Source organism: Lissotriton vulgaris, chromosome 1_1 (assembly GCF_964263255.1).
Source record: "Lissotriton vulgaris chromosome 1_1, aLisVul1.2, whole genome shotgun sequence".
Lineage (NCBI taxonomy): Eukaryota > Metazoa > Chordata > Amphibia > Caudata > Salamandridae > Lissotriton > Lissotriton vulgaris.
Window position 1 is genome coordinate 51,648,322 of NC_141685.1, and position 16,285 is coordinate 51,664,606.

Genomic DNA, 16,285 nt, shown 5'->3' on the forward strand with positions numbered 1-16,285 from the left:
TTTAAACCGAAAATAATAGCCTACAATAAAAAACTAAACAAAAAGCAACAAAACTAGAAAATGCATTTCCAAATGCTGCAAAAGAGAAACAGTTAATACAAATGAACAATATTAAACTTTGTTGGTACCTTAGTAATGTGCTTACTTCTTGGCTTCACTCCATCTGCAGCAATAACGCTCTGAAAGGAGAAGTTACTGGTGTGAGTCTCAGAGTCTTCAGTGTTACTGGTCTCAGTCACGAAGACTGTGGTGTCGGAAGATAACTTTCTCTTATTTGGCTTTATAGTTCCACCAGTCACGCCATCGCTTTTAGCAGACACGCTAATGTCAGCAGCATCACAACTTCAGGCAGATCAGCAAAGCGGAAATCACCATTCACATTGGGTGAACAGACTCGTCTCTGCTACATACATCCACTCTGTTCTCAAATTTGCTTGGGGCTGTCAAAATGCAAAGAGCTGCAATATATTCGCCACACTTTCCTGACTACCTTATTTTAAAAAGTTGTTACATTCAAGAGTGATTCTTGGTTCGTCTGCAAGCTGAAGTTTTTTAGAGGTTCTATTGCCACACAATACTCATCCCATATTCCAGTTTGTCCACAGGGTGCTTCAACCCTGGTAGGTTATCAACTGCCTATTTTGCAGATAATTTCAGATAGTTTCTGTAAGAAACTGAATTATTATTTGCGGTAGATGAGGCACAATCAGAACCGTTGTCAGAGTGAACTTTCAAAGCCATTCAATTAACCTAGGATCAACCCCCTGGTACCTAAGCACCGAACAGGCAGGCTTAACTTAAGGTAATATGCAAAATATTTATGCAGAAACCAAAAAAGTAAAAGTCAAAATGCAAAACAATAAAAAACCCAAACCGAAATAGAAAAATAAAGTAAAGTGTATTGAACAAAATGACACTAAAATGACAAAATCCAATAAGGGGAATGAGATATGAACTGTAACGCCAACTAGGTTTCAGGGGTAAAGTTGGCACAAACAAGCAAAGTCTTAATCTTAATTTGATCATAGGGAAGTACACTATTGCACAGCACTCGCCACTTTACTTAGCTCTTATGGACCTGTCCTCAGCTTTCGATTTTGTCAATATGCCCCGTCTATGGTCCATCCTTTTAGAATATGGACTGGATGAGGCCCTTGTTCATTTTTTGGCCTATCTCCATACGGACCTGAAAGCGAGGGTCAGGATTGGCGGTGGGGGAGAAGTTTCCAATGACATCAGTGTAGACAGAGTGGTCACACAGGGGTGTGTTCTGGCCCCTTTTCTATTTATCATATACATAAACAATGTATATAAATCACTGATCACACTAACTAATGATGTTCTCAGAATTCAAGGCAAACCTCTCCCAGTGCTTTTATACACAGATGATGCGGTTTTAATTGGTCGCACACCAAATGCACTATGCACTTTAGTTCGAGGTTTCACAGATTTTATGTCCAGCCTAGATTTATGCACAAAATGTAATAAATCTTTTATACTGCCTTGTGGGCCAAGGAAATGTCCTTTAAATTGTATCTCTGTGGGCGACCAAAAATTAACTTGTACTGCTACTTCCCCTTATCTGGGAATGGTCTTTGCTGCGAACGGTACCTGGTGGGAACACTTGGCATATTGTAAAAGTAAGTTCTCGAGGGCTTTTAACTCAATCCTCAGTCTCCTCCGCCCTAAAAGATGGGGAACAATTCCAGCCCTTTTACAGATTTTTAAGATCCTGTGAGTACCAATAGCTACCTATAGGGCAGAGGTATGGAGTGTTGCCAAATGCTCTTGCGTCCAATCAGAGGAAAATAGATTTTGTAGAAAACTCTTGGGCGCTCCAATCTCCACCCCTCGTACATATGTCAAGGTGAACTGAAATTGGGATACATTGAAGACATCATAAGGGCCCGCCCTGCACTATTTTGGCTATCCATAATGAAGAATCCCGAGGCTTCTCTCACAAGGGACATAATAGATGGTAGTCTTTGCTGTGAGAAAGGGATAGATATTCCATGGCTTCCTGGGGTAGTCAAGAGTCTGTAAAGCGATAACCTTGGTAGACTGTTTGCTAATTCGAACACAGCTGTATCAATGGACAAAAAAGTTTTAAAGACAGCATTGTACCCACTTTATAGCGCGGAAAGACTAGAAAGGGAATTGAATAATCAAACTTTTGCAAAATGTATATCCGTTGCGTATCCGGAGCATTGTCTACCAAGGTATATTGCACTACCCATGTCTCAATGGGAGAGAGGCCACCTATTCCGTCTAAGAGCTGGGACAGTAAGATATTTGCTTTGTTTTCCCTATAGTTATAACGCAAAACGTGACTCCCTGCCATGTCCATGTGATGGTCACAGCGGTCAAACACTTTTACTCTTTTTATTCTTTAGTAGATACTATATGAAATATGCATAATGGTTGCTAATTCCGTATTTAAAAAAAATTTCACCTATTGATTTAACAGACGCTCTTGACTGCAAATTTAAATTGGACAATGTTGAATTGATCTTGCGCATTGGCAACTTTTTGAGAGTAACTACGGGTGCACGGATATCTATGTGCGATCTATGAAGTCAATCGTATTGTACTATTCACAATATGCGCTTTACCTAGGTTTACTGTATTTTACTACATTATGGATTGGAGATTGCTATCTATTTATTTTTCTATTGGTTTTTATCCTGTACGTTTGTTACTTTTATGGATATGTTGCTATCCGAATAAAGTCTTTTGGATTGGGATTGGATTAGCTACTTTCAGTCCTCTCACTCTTGAATGGGATTAGAAGTGTTTCTTTAAGTTAGTTGCTGCTAATGGCTTTCCCTGACAGTGCTCTGTGGATAACTCATGTTCCTGCAGTTAGCAGATAATTAATTTCCAGGTTTGGGAGCTCTCTGAGAGGCACAGTGACAAGAGAAGGCTCACAACTTTTTGTGTATTAAGTTTATGTGCAGGTCAGTGGTGTAACAAAACGTGAGCCCTCACCCCCCACTCCCCCCCGGCATAAAAAACATGGACGCCCTCCTTCCCCCAGACTGTCAGGACCTCTCAGGCCAGAATGAATTAAATGAAGGATGTCAAGTATTCATATTGTAACCTGGAATTGCATATCGTTTTGTATTATCATGCTTCACATTCTGATCATGGCAAAGTGCAATATTGTTCTAAACCTTCTCTGTCTAAATAATATAGCAATGTAACTTGCTTTTTATGCGCATACTTTCATTCACTGCTCTGGGTAAAAGCAGCTTGTTCTGCTAATCCTTCCCTAACTTTCCAGAAGTGTCGGAGCAGACAGGCTAGTGGAGTCATTCTTTGTTACTGAGTGATTCAGTTACATTTTTGCAACATTTCTTCAGTGAGTCTGTTTATTCTTAAATGCATTGTGATAAGATGTTTATGTATTTGTAAAGTGCATAGCCCAAACTTTGCTCCCCCCAGGAAAATGTGAGTACCTGTGATCTAGATCACCAAAAACGATTCAGAAAAGGGGGTGGTGATGAACAGAGTGTCTGAATTAAGCAGACCACTCTTACCCAGTCCAAAGATCAGGGCTTGATCCATCACCGTTATTTATCTCACTGCCCCATCCCAGCTCAGAACCTGGCTATATGCAAATCAGTCTGTCCCTGGCCCAGTGCATCATGGGAACAGGGCAGACTAAACTACCAAGCCAATTCTTCACCAGAAAGGAGACAAGCTACCGGGGACCGGTTTCTGGCATTTCAGCCGTCTTCGGCCCGGCTTGCTTGAATCCTGATGGAGCAGTGAGAAAGGGACTCATGTCTGAGTATACCCTGCCACACCTATAGTGGCCAAAAACGATTCAGAAAAGGGGGTGGTGATGAACAGAGTGTCTGAATTAAGCAGACCACTCTTACCCAGTCCAAAGATCAGGGCTTGATCCATCACCGTTATTTATCTCACTTCCCCATCCCAGCTCAGAACCTGGCTATATGCAAATCAGTCTGTCCCTGGCCCAGTGCATCATGGGAACAGGGCAGACTAAACTACCAAGCCAATTCTTCACCAGAAAGGAGACAAGCTACCGGGGACCGGTTTCTGGCATTTCAGCCGTCTTCGGCCCGGCTTGCTTGAATCCTGATGGAGCAGTGAGAAAGGGACTCATGTCTGAGTATACCCTGCCACACCTATAGTGGCCAAAAACGATTCAGAAAAGGGGGTGGTGATGAACAGAGTGTCTGAATTAAGCAGACCACTCTTACCCAGTCCAAAGATCAGGGCTTCATCCATCACCGTTATTTATCTCACTGCCCCATCCCAGCTCAGAACCTGACTATATGCAAATCAGTCTGTCCCTGGCCCAGTGCATCATGGGAACAGGGCAGACTAAACTACCAAGCCAATTCTTCACCAGAAAGGAGACAAGCTACCGGGGACCGGTTTCTGGCATTTCAGCCGTCTTCGGCCCGGCTTGCTTGAATCCTGATGGAGCAGTGAGAAAGGGACTCATGTCTGAGTATACCCTGCCACACCTATAGTGGCCAAAAACGATTCAGAAAAGGGGGTGGTGATGAACAGAGTGTCTGAATTAAGCAGACCACTCTTACCCAGTCCAAAGATCAGGGCTTGATCCATCACCGTTATTTATCTCACTGCCCCGTCCCAGCTCAGAACCTGGCTATATGCAAAAGGCAGTCGTAGTTAGACACAAGGACTAAACAGAAGCATGCATCTCTAAAAGGCACAAACAGCACTTTCCAATAGAGCGTGGTACAAGACAGGGGTGCCCACTGTCCCCTCTGCTCTTCGCTCTTTATATGGAGTCGTTCGCTCAAAGGGTCCGCCAGAACCCCGACATCATAGGGGTCCGGATGGGAGAGTTCCACCATGCTCTCAGCCTCTACGCGGATGATGTCATATTGACACTTGACGGCCCGCCGAGGTCCCTGCCTGCATGTATCGCGGAACTGGACCTCTTTGCCACGGTGGCGGGCTTCAAGGTGAACCTCGGGAAGTCTGCGGCCCTTGATATCTCGCTGACTACCGCCACCAGAGCTGACCTCCAGAGGCTTTTCCCCTTGAGCTGGTCTGGGGACCGGATTCCGTATCTGGGGATCCTTTTGGCACCCTCACTCCCCGCGATGGTCACGGCCAATTACACAGCTTTGAGTGCAAAGATCAAGGAGGAATTGGCCCGCTGGGATTAGGGCACGTTGTCGCTGCTGGGCAGGGTGGCCGCAGTGAAGATGACCCTTCTACCACAGGTCCTGTACCTGTTCAGGGCGCTCCCGCTACAGCCTCCCAAAGGATGGCTCGCGGAGACTCAATCGGCCATCGCACGTTTTGTGTGGCAGGGCCGTAGGCCCAGGATTAAACGGACCATAGCTACGCTGGCGCCGGAGTCTAGTGGACTTGGGATACCAGACCTGCAGAAGTATTTTCAGGCCGCCCAGCTGCGCTACTTGGTGGAGTGGAGCCGGTGGGAGTCGGATAAACACTGGCTGTTTCAGGACCAGGCGGTAGCAGGCAGAACGCTACAAGAGGTGCCTTTCCTGAGATGGGCCCATCGGCCCCCTAACCTTTATGCCTCCTTTGTGACGCGGGTCCCGCTTCGTGTGTGGGACTCTGTGGCTACCAAGCACAAACTCACTACCTTTCCCTCTCCCTTCACGCCGCTGATTGGTAACCCGGACTTTGGCCCGGGTATGGAGCCTGGAGCCTATGACCACTGGCGGGCGGCCCGTTGTTGCACTTTATATCATCTATATGGCCCAGAGGGTGTCGTTCCCTTCCAGGACTTGCGTCGGGATTATGGCCTCCCAGAGACGGAACGCATGCGGTATATGCAGGCGCGTCACTGGGCGCTACAGCCTCAAGTGCGCGCGACGGCAGACCGGACGATCACAGCGTATGAGCGCTGGCTAGTGACTCGCTCGTCGGACGCCAAGCTCATCTCCGACTTGTATAAGATGCTGCAGCCCCCCGCCTTTCACATCTACAACCCGGGTAGGGAGCGGTGGGAACGGGAGCTTGGTCGAGTGCTGAGCCATACTGACTGGGACCACATCTCCTAACGAGCGCGCCACTCCGCCTATCACACCAGGCTCACATAGACCTTCACCAAAATCACAACCTATTGGTATCGCACTCCTGAGAAATTGCATGAGATGGACCGCTCAATACCTGGGACATGCTGGCGCAACTGTGGTCAGACTGGCACGCTTACCCATATATTGTGGGACTGTCCCCTTTTGGCTCCTTACTGGGAGGAGGTCCTCAATGAGGTTGACAAATGCTTTGGAATAGAACTACCCCGCTTCCCTGCATATGTCCTATTGGGTTTGTCGAATGGATTGATGTACCCTCTCAGATCTAAAAGGGGTAGACAGACAGCGATAGCTTTGGGGTCAGCAGTACAGAACATACTCATACACTGGCGCTCCACCACACTCCCCACTGTTGTCGGCTGGCTGCACAGATTGTGGCATGTCCTTGGAATGGAGAAGCTGTCCCTAGTAGTGGCGGGAGACGTAGAGGCTTTTGAGGAGCTGTGGGCACCCTTCCATAATTTGTTATGCTCAGAATTCAAAGAAATCCCCTGCCCTAGGTATCTTAGACTGTTACGGCTGACACCGCCGCCGGACCCGCCTGTTTGATCGGCCCAAGCTGGCAACTGGTAGTGGGGGTAGACAATAAGTTGCCACAGGGGAAGAGCGAGTGGTTGACTAAACGAAGATTGCAGCGCTAGCGCTACGCTAGCGCTACACTTTTACCAGCGCTATACTCGCACTAGAATTATTACAAACAATTTACAGCATTTTATTGATCTTTTAGGATTTTAAAATATTTTCGAGCGTGATTTATTGATTATATGCTTTACATGTGATATTGTGTTTTAGAAAACATTAGTTCTGCCCATACTTGCAGTTTGCTCGCTATTCCCCGGTCCACCACAGCTTCTGTGCTGATTGTCGTGGAGGGAGCTTTGGAGCGACATCACTTCCTGGTTCCTGGCTGTTCCATCCTGGCCAGCCATCTTGGAGAGGTCGGCGGACTAGTCTCCACCCTCACCTAATCTATAAGACCCCTCACAGACTAGCGCAGCGGTGACGCGCAGCGGTAGCGCCGAATACGCGCCGAAGAGGCGCCAAAGAGTAGCCAGTCTGCGCCAGTCCGCGGCACGGAAGCGGACGGGGCCGGACGGCCTACGTATATACCCTCTATCTGTGCTAGTGGCACTATGTGTCGCTGTATACTCACGTATTCCAGCCCCGAGCTACGCTCCTTCCGCCCCCCGTGTGGTCGCTGCCATTATGTATTTCCGGGAGGGCGGGCTCTGAAGAAAGGGTGTAGTACTTGTGGCTGGCGCCTTCCTGATCGGAAATCTTTTACACAGGTCAGCCCACCCACTCAGCATAAATGTTTACTACTGAATACTAGATCCCTACCCGGCCACGCTCTAGACATTTGGAATATGTTACAGGATTCTAAGATATCCTGTCTGTTCCTTACGGAAACTTGGCTGTCCGAATCTTCCTCTCCCGATTTGGCAAATGCCGTACCTTCCGCCTATAACATTTATAGGAAAGATAGGTCATCTGGTAGAGGTGGTGGAGTGGCTATTATAGTTAATAAGAATATTGTATGCCATACGTTCTCAGTAGATAATATACAGGGCTGCGAAGCATTAGGCTTCACTCTCCAGCTCTCATCTTCCCAGGCCTGTACTGGTATCCTGGTCTACAGATCACCAGGTTCGGTGGGGCTGTTTTTGGAAGAACTACAGGCAGCCCTATCAATACCTTGCCTTAGGTCCAATCATTGCTTTTTATTAGGTGACTTAAATATCCATATGGATAATAGTTCGGATCCGGACACTCTAAAACTGTTAGATATTACTTCCGTGTTTAGCCTATCTCCTTATGTGGCAGGACCGTCTCATAATAAAGGCCACACGCTCGACCAGATTTTTTCTACTTTTCCTATCTGTGTTGACCCTCCCATGCCAGTTTTGTGGTCAGATCATTTTCTCATCACTTTTTCCATCTCTGTCATGGTTCCATCACGGTCCAAACCAGTAGGGTCGCTAAAGCATCTCTCTAAATCTTTCCATCTTCTTACTAGAGAGATGCTATCAAATGTTCTAACTAACTTCCCGTGTCCCACCTCTGACAATGTAGAGGAGTACATCGATCTCTTCCAAAATTGGTTCACAGACCGTCTAGAGAGCTTGGTTCCGGCCAAGAAACATAATTCTGCAGACAAGAGAACATCTGCTCCTTGGTTTACCCCTCATCTAAAAAAAGCACGACAAGATCTTAAGAAAGCAGAAAGAGCATGGAGGCGATCCTATGATCTTTCTGAGAGGCTAAATTTTAAGACGCTGACTCGAGCCTACCATAAATTAATTTGGGATGGTAAAAAATCCTATCTGGAATCTAGAATAAATGAAGCGGAGCATTCTTGCAAGGAAATTTTCAGGGTGGTTAAAGATTTCACCTCTCCCTCTGCTTATACTCCGACCCATGCTCACTCCGAAACTTGGTTGAAGGAATTAGCTGTCTATTTTGTACAGAAAATTACCTCTATTCAATCATCTCTCCAGGCCACTTTCCAGCAGCATACGACAAGTCTGGGGTGTCCCTTGCCAGATCATGGCCCCTTTCTGTCCAATTTTCCCCCATTAGATCATGAGAGTTCTCTTGCTATTCTGACAAGTCTCAAATCCGGATCTCCACAGGATCCTTGTCCTGCCAAGTGTCTAGCAAATATGGCACCTGTTCTTAATGACCTGATAAATCCCATCTTGAATCTGTCACTCTCTTCCGGGGTAGTTCCCAAAGCTTGGAAGAGTGCCATGATCTTGCCACTTATTAAAAGACCTGCGCTCGACCCTGCAGTCCATGCAAATTACAGACCCATCTCCTTACTCCCTGCTCTGGCGAAAGTGACTGAAAGGTTTGCTCACAGATCTATTTCCAATTTTATTGAGGAAAGGGGTCTGTTGCATAGTACTCAATCTTGCTTCCGTGCAAATTTTAGCACGGAGACCGCGCTCCTTGAAGTCACAGATGCCATCAGGGAGGAGTTGGATGTTGGTAAAAAAGTGGTACTGATTATGCTGGATCTGTCGGCGGCGTTCGACACCGTTCCCCACGCACTTCTTCTCTCCAGACTCTGGGACTTTGGTCTGCGGGGAACGGTGTGGAATTGGCTTAAATCCTTCTTAGCCGACCGCCGACAGACAATCTGGGCGCCACCCTTCTCTGCTGAAATGTCACCACTTGAAGTGGGGGTCCCTCAAGGTTCCATCTTGAGCCCCCTCCTGTTTAACATCTTTATGGCCCCCCTGGCGGTGACAGCGGAGTCTTTTGGCGCCCGGATTGTCAGCTATGCTGACGACACCCAGCTCCTCTTTGTAAGTAACAGGGATGGTCAGTTTGATGATGTCCAGGTCAACGGATGTTTGAGTGCTGTTTTTGAGTGGTTTGGACGCCATGGGCTGAAGTGCAACGCCGACAAGTCGGAGTTGCTCTTCTTTGGCTGTACATCTGAACCCGATTGGAAAACCTGGTGGCCGAAAGATATGTCCCCTCCCACTAGCTCGTCTGTGAAAGCCAAAAATTTGGGAGTGGTGATTGACAACAAGCTATCTTTCGGACCACATATTTCATCTCTCACTGGGAAATGCTTCGGCATCCTGCGGATGCTTCGCAAATTTCTCCCCCTAGTCTCTATCCAGCACAGAAAAATTATTGTCCAGGCACTGATCTGCTCCAGGCTGGATTATGCAAACATTTTGTTTCTGGGACTTCCCAAATATCTGGTCAGGCGTCTGCAAATCGCCCAGAATTCTGCAGCCCGAGCCACTTTTGGTCTTCCAAGGAAAGCCAGAGCCACGGATCTTCTCGCCACATTGCATTGGCTCCCAGTGGCAAAAAGGATTTTATTTAAAACATTGACCACGACTTTCAAGGCCTTGCATGGCATAGGCCCCAAATATATCTCCAAACGACTGTCTTGGTATACCCCTCCCAGATCTCTTAGATCCTCGTCCTTATCAAAAATGAGTGTTCCCACTATCAAACGGGCAAGAGCAGGAGGACGGTCTTTTCGTCACTTAGCCCCTCATGCCTGGAATGATCTTCCAATCTCTTTAAGACAGACTTCTAGTCTTCTGTCCTTCCGCAAGGCCCTTAAGACTTGGCTCTTCCCATAATCTTGATGCTGTTTTTGTGTTTGTATGCTCTTTTTGGTGTTATGTTTTTCCCCATCTTTCGGTTGGGAGTCTTCGTTAAAGCGCCGGGATACTCCAGTGGAGTGGCCGTGCGCTATAGAAGTGTACAAATAACATAACATAACATAACATTGACGGCACAGTACAGGGGGTGGGGGAGAGGGTGTGGGGGTTGTTGGTTGGGTGGGAGGAGGGGCAGGGTTGTTCCCCCTTTTTTTCTTTTTCCCTTTTTCCTTTCTTCCCCTTTTGTTTTCACCCACAGGTGCGCGAGCTGTGAGATCCAAGCACGACTGTGCCCACCGTGTCGAAAGGACTGCCTTTATGTATCTAATGTACCATACGCACTAATTTTGAGGGGCACCTGTGGTTTTATGTTGTTTTTGTTGTTCCTTCCTTACCCTGCTTCAATAAAATACTTTAAACCGAAAAGGCACAAACAGGAACCAATGAAAACAAGCCTTGGCATAGCCAATAGGTCGCGCCTTTGGGACCTTATACGTGTTTAGCCATGCAACAGTTAATGTTGTTGCACCAAGGATATTGTGCTGGATAACTAAACACTTATAAGGTCCCAAAGGTATGACCTAGTGACTATGCCAATGCTTGCTTACCTGATGGGCATTGGCTGACCGCTACCTGGTTACTGAGGCCCTAGTGAGGTTGAGACATATTTGGGGGAGTTTTAGCCAAATCAGATTCTACTGTGCATGCCCAAGCCTAGGTAGCAATGAAGCGCAGTTGGTAGTGCTGACTATGAGTGTGTTCTTTCACTGTGGGGAGAGGAGTTGGCCTAACGGCTAGGGCGCTCGACCTCAGACCTGGGGATCTTGGTTCGAGTCTTGGTAATGATGCCAAACATCCTGTGATTCTGGGCAAATCACCTAATCTCCCTGTGCCTAACAAAAATGAATGTGTGTCCACATGTAACATAACTGGTGCTATGTAAAGCGATCTGATACCCGATTTGGGTCAAATTTGCGCTATATAAAACTCTGCAAAAAAAATGTTTTAATCAAAAAAAAACTGCGCTACTTTCAATTGACGGGGATGCCCCCGTTTACTCTGGTGAAAGCCAAAAACGAAATTGTGATCTTCTCATCACACAGACTTTTCAGGTGAAAAAAATGACAACGTTTGCGGAGGCCCTTCAAAATAGTTACCCAAATACACCAATGAGAGTCAATGAACATTTTTGATACAAAATAATAATGTCTAATGATCGATGCAGACAACAAAAAATAAAAAAAATGAATGCCGTGACAGCACGCTTGAGACCCAACCAGCACCAGACAATCGTTCTCAGGTAATGCGGTGAGAATCTGGAACTCGCTTCCTCCTTTGCCCCGTGCCATCACCTCCATTCAGATCTTCAAAGCGGACCTCAAATCTCTTCTATTCCAAAGACACTTTCAGAACTAATTCTCTCCTTCAGACCACGCCAGGAAGTTCTTTACTCATTGTAATTTGTCATATATATGTATATTTTTGTTTGTACATTTTGTGGTGGATGTGTTTGTTATTGTGTTCCTTTTGCCTGCATTGTTTTGATTCTATGGCCTGCTACCTTTGTTTGTTCCTTCCCTGTAACAGTTCTCTCATGTAACGTAATTGGTTCTATTGTACAGCGCTCTGACACCTTCGGGTAAAATCCGCGCTTTCATAAAAAAGCATCAAAATAAATAAATAAATAAATAAATGACCTCACCTGGGGTTTAATACGGGTGCTGTGGTCCCTGCTGTGGGTCGGGCCTCCTCCGCTGGCCCTGCGGAGCCTGAGGCCAGGACTGAACTATGAGCGTGGGTTAAAAGAGGGCCTGTTCATGGATAACTGCGCATACGCTGGGGATAGACACTGCTTCCCACAACGCGGGTTAAAGAGGCCTTGGATTAACTATGCATGTGCTGAGGACAGACACTGCCTCCCACTGCGGAGCGCGAGTTAAGGAAGGCCTTGATTTAACAACTGCGCATGCGTTCAGGACAGACACTGCCTCCCGCGGCGGAGCGCGAGTTAAGGAAGGCCTTGAATTTTTTCTTCAAAGAATTTGGTCTATGCTTGAATCATCTCCCTATGATATTGTCGAATAGCTGCCTTATATTGACTTTTGATGGCGGGATCATAGTTTTTTCTCCACACCCTTTCCATTCTTTTACATGATTTTTTTGTCAAAATTAATTGCTCATTGACCCATGGGGCTTTAATCCTAACATCAAGTTTACTTTGTCTGGTTTTCTGTGGGTGTTGGGCTTCAACTTTGTTAAGCCAGTCAGCCCAAATCTTGTTGTCCTCTTCTACGTCATCTGTCAGGCTTGGTCCTCTAGTTCAATCCTTACGTTGTCAGCTAGGGATTTCGGCCATTTAATCTTAATCCCGGTTACTTTGTGACTGGTGTGTCGAGCCTGTGGATTTTCCAGTGTAAACGGGATGAAATAATGATCCGACCATGGCATTGGTATAGGGCTCCCTACTTTTAGCTTAGGGTCATTTGAAACAAGCATTGGCGTAATCAATAGGTCTCGCCTTTGGGACCTTATAAGTGTTTAGCCATGCACAAATTGATGCTGTTGCACCAAGGATATTGTGCTTCATAACTAAATACTTATAAGGTTCCAAAAGTGAGACCTATTGGCTATGCCAATGCTTGTTTAGTGTTGCACTGTTGTTTCCATTGGTACAGTGCTATACACCGTAATTTCAAATAGGGTTAATACATATAATCAAATAAACGTTGCCTGTGCAAGATCGTTTCCTACTGTTTTTGTAGTGTTGCTCTGGTGTTTCCGTTCTAATTATTAAAAAATGTTTTTGTGTCAAGGATCAGAGCGGAAGTGGAAATATACAGTGAATAATGCCCTCTAATAGTGGGCGTAAAAATCGCATCAATGTTGTGCATTGCCATCCTGAAGGCACCATCTATGCAGGTTTGTAATTCTGAGGAGATATGATATTATTCTATTCTGACTCGTGTTGCAGGCGAACCCTAGTACGAGTCCACACTAGCTGTTTATTGCTCATTTTAAACTAATAAAGAGATTGTACTGGAGGACTCTGAGACTCTGAAAATGTATCTCTGCCACGGACGAGACCTCTCTGGTTGTTTACTCGGAAGCAGGAGCAAATCTTGCAACAATACCTGAACTCCCGACAGTCATCTTCAAAAGTCTGAGTATAAAACAAGCTTGCAAAAACTATTTTCTTTACAGGTGCTTGTTGTTGTCCTAGATATTTATGTATGCATGCGTATCTGCGGTGGCTGTCCTTAAGTGGGATGTTGTTAACTATTCAAAAGTGCACTCAAAGCGAGCTCTGGCTGATGCTTGTGCATCCACGGAGCCATCGTTAAATGAACAGATTTTGTTTAAGTAAAGCACATTCAAATATTCTCCCCGTAGATGTGCGTGCATCAGTGGAAGGAGCGATCTTTGATGAGATTTGTTAAAGCAAGTGTCATTTGAAGATGCAAGTAGTGCGTGCGTGCACTTGCGGCACATTAGAATGTCAGTGTGCGTGTGCGCCCAGTCGGCTCTTTTTGGAAGCACATACTTGTGCTTGTGGCGCACCCCTGCTTAATAACAATGTATCTGCCCAGGCAGCTTGTGCAGTCTTGTGCCTGGCTCCAGGCAGGCTGCATTGTAATTATCTCCTGTAGCGCCCGCAGCTAAATAGACACACAGTGCGCTGCCAATTACAGGGGGCAGGTCCTACCCTTAGCAGTCGTTGCTCCTGGCTGTCACTCACACTGCGGCACTGTGGAGGGGGAGGGGGGCGAGATAATTATCCAGATGTGTCAGCCGTAGTCCCTGTGGTTGCTCCTGCTGTGGAATATCCAGATGTGACATGCTTTCTGCCTCGGCTCCCTCACGTCCTGGGACACAGGAGGAAGGAAGTGAGGTTGGTCAGAAGTGGTCGGGGACTCGAATCTGAGGCGAGTGAATCCTGCAGTGTCTGCGCATATTTGTTTGCAATGGTAGGTGACCGTAGAGCCTGAGGAGGAATGGACTCGAATCTGAGGCGAGTGAATCCTGCAGGGTCTGCGCATATTTGTTTGCAATGGTAGGTGACCGTAGAGCCTGAGGAGGAATGGACTCGAATCTGAGTCGAGTGAATCCTGCAGGGTCTGCGCATATTTCTTTGCAATGGTAGGTGACCTAGAGCCTGAGGAGGAATGGACTCGAATCTGAGTCGAGTGAATCCTGCAGCGTCTGAGCATATTTGTTTGCAATGGTAGGTGACCGTAGAGCCTGAGGAGGAATGGACTCGAATCTGAGTCGAGTGAATCCTGCAGCGTCTGCGCATATTTGTTTGCAATGGTAGGTGACCGTAGAGCCTGAGGGGGAATGGACTCGAATCTGAGTCGAATGAATCCTGCAGTGTCTGCGCATATTTGTTTGCAATGGTAGGTGACCGTAGAGCCTGAGGAGGAATGGACTCGAATCTGAGTCGAGTGAATCCTGTAGGGTCTGCGCATATTTGTTTGCAATGGTAGGGGACCGTAGAGCCGGAGGAAGAATGGACTCGAATCTGAGGCGAGTGAATCCTGCAGGGTCTGCGCATATTTGTTTTCAATGGTAGGTGACCGTAGAGCCTGAGGAGGAATGGACTCGAATCTGAGTTGAGTGAATCCTGCAGGGTCTGCGCATATTTGTTTGCAATGGTAGGTGACCGTAGAGCCTGAGGAGGAATGGACTTGAATCTGAGTCGAGTGAATCCTGCAGGGTCTGCGCATATTTGTTTGCAATGGTAGGTGACCGTAGAGCCTGAGGAGGAATGGACTCGAATCTGAGTCGAGTGAATCCTGCAGGGTCTGCGCATATTTGTTTGCAATGGTAGGTGACCGTAGAGCCTGAGGAGGAATGGACTCGAATCTGAGGCGAGTGAATCCTGCAGGGTCTGCGCATATTTGTTTGCAATGGTAGGTGACCGTAGAGCCTGAGGAGGAATGTACAGTTTTTTTGGTCCGGTGGCTGTATTACGTTCAAAATAAGGTTGACTTGTTCTGACAGCTTGTAAGTGAACGCAGTGCATGGTCTTGTACGTTTTTTGCAAACTGCATTAGGGCCAAGCATGGCAGTTATTGTGTGTTTTTTTGCAGGTGTAGAAAGTATTGTTGCTTTTTATATTTGTATGTTACGGCGTTGTGATCGGTTGCACGTTGTTGGTAGTGTCTCACAGAGAGCAGTTAATAAAAGCAGATTCGCTGCGTTTACCTAATAGGCTTTGACTATATTTAATCCCACTTACACGTCTATCAGTTAGCCTCAAAGATCCCCGTTTTTTTTGTTGCATTCTTCCTCTTCTCTGAACTAATGATCATCACCCGGCTCTAGATGGGAGAGGGAGCAGATGTGGCTCATTTGCTGCCACATTCACAGCGGTAGTTGTTGACCCAAGCTCTGGCTTTGGTCAACCACCGCAGCTGTTCAATGTGGCTGCTTAGAAAATAAACACACTGCACCCAAATACCTTAACTGTAAAGTAGTGTTTAAGACGTTTTTCATCTGTGACGAACACTTGCTCTAATATATATGATTACGAATTCAGCTTTAAGAGTTTACCCACAGGTGTGTATGTATGATTGTGTGTATATCTATCTCCTACTGGCGGTCGCAAATAAGTTAACTGTGTAGCTTCGGTGAGCCGTACCATTACACTGTGGATGCTCACTTTATTGGTGTGACATTTTAAAGTAATACTGCCTGCCGTGCTGTGATCGCTGTGTGTGTGTCGCAGCCTCTCATGAGGCTTGCCCAGAAATCAGGCTTCCATGCCACTACTGACTGCGTCGGCCAGAGTCCTAAAGTCAGCGGACTAATTAATTTATGGTAGAGGCCCGTGTGTTAAGGCCTCTCACATCCTGTTGTATAGTCCTGTGATTCGGCGGTCTAAACACAAGTCCTTGCTCTTGTTTGCTGGTAATTCTTAGCGGAGCCATGTGAGTCCTGCTTTCTAGATGTTCGCATTTTATTGTTTTCTAGTGGTGATGTCTGAGGCTGGTATTAGTAGTTACTTCACAAGCCTTACATTAATCCTGCTTACAGCATTCGCCTATGAATAAGGTTGCCAATGCAGTGGCAGCCTTA

At 46.4% G+C, this 16,285-nt stretch overlaps 1 protein-coding gene across 2 annotated transcripts in view; it reads right to left on the reverse strand.

Annotated features, from left to right (window-relative positions):
* The window catches only part of LOC147737207 (uncharacterized), a 33,518-nt gene that overhangs the window by 15,756 nt on the left and 1,477 nt on the right, over nucleotides 1–16,285 (reverse strand). For both annotated transcript variants that reach the window (XM_086919178.1, XM_086919169.1), the window contains exon 2: nucleotides 129–179. The gene's annotated coding sequence lies outside the window, so the exon portion shown is untranslated. The remainder of the gene's footprint in view (nucleotides 1–128; nucleotides 180–16,285) is intronic.